This window comes from Benincasa hispida, chromosome 9 (assembly GCF_009727055.1).
Source record: "Benincasa hispida cultivar B227 chromosome 9, ASM972705v1, whole genome shotgun sequence".
NCBI lineage: Eukaryota > Viridiplantae > Streptophyta > Magnoliopsida > Cucurbitales > Cucurbitaceae > Benincasa > Benincasa hispida.
Genome location: NC_052357.1, coordinates 42048414 through 42049638, shown reverse-complemented (window position 1 = coordinate 42049638; position 1225 = coordinate 42048414).

The following is a 1225-nucleotide window of genomic DNA, read 5'->3' as shown; positions in this document are numbered from 1 at the left end:
AACTCTTAGGAACTTTTCACTCTAGTAGCTCCTCGGGTCCCTTTTTCACCCCTAGAATCCAGATTCAAATTACAACTTAGATTACTTATAGTTCCGAACCTTATTTGGAAATACTTCCTTCTACAAACTTATTCTGAATCTTACCCTAAACTTTCAGCTCAGAACTCCTCGTGGTTTTACCGGAATCTCAAAATCTTCAAGACTGGCCCAGACTGATCCGACAGTCTGACCCTTCTGCCTTCTTCTCAACCTCCAACCCAGTTCCTTTGAGTCTTTTCCTCCGGCAGCCCTACTCTGAAAACTAGACTTTCAGAGCTTTCAGATGGCTTTGGAATCACGCCAAACGCACGAGTATATTGGAAGATCTCCTCGTCCAAAGTTGACACATTCCTCTGAACCCTCACTGCCCTTTACTTTCTCTACGAAATTTATGATTTTTGTGTGATTTCAAAATGAAATCCCAACTCCATATTTATAGGCATTCAAATTGCTCGTGGGATTGACAGCACCTACTTGGCTGTATGGCCAAATGTTAATCCTCCCTTGATCAATGTAAGCTGACTTCATCTTGGTTCAATGTGTTCTTCCTAAACGCATCCAACACAATTTCTTAGAGTTTAAAAATTTCTCTTAATCGGACACCTAGATTTTAATTGATGTTTGTCCTTACATCTTCAAGCTTTGTTTGTATTCAAATTAGGGTTTTTAAAAGCATAATCCACCCCAACACGTCCAAATACATCGCCCAAAAGCTTGCTCGGCCGTTCAATGCATAGGCGAGGCGTGGGCGTGATGTTTGAATCGGACAAAGCAAGGCTAACACATAGGCGCTCTCGCTCTTTCCGCTCTCGGCAGTGTCGCTCTCTCCCACTTTCTCGTTGGTCTCGCTCTCTCCAGCAATCTCGCTGGTCAGCTCTCTCCAATCTCGCTCTCTCACTTGCTCTCTCCAACTTTTCTCTCCACTCTCGCTCCCTCCAGCTTTCTCGCTGGTCTCGCTTTCTCCCATCTTCTATCCAATCTCGCTCTCTCCCATTTCCTCTCCAATTTCGCTGGTCTCGATCTCAATGATCTCGCTCTCTCCCATTTCCTCTCCAATCTCGCTGGTCTCGATCTCAATGATCTCGCTCTCTCCATCTTTAGTGACTGTGACAAATGTTCCCTATATATATATATATTACCCGTTTACTCACCACTTAATGATATTTTTACACGGATCTTCCAGGAT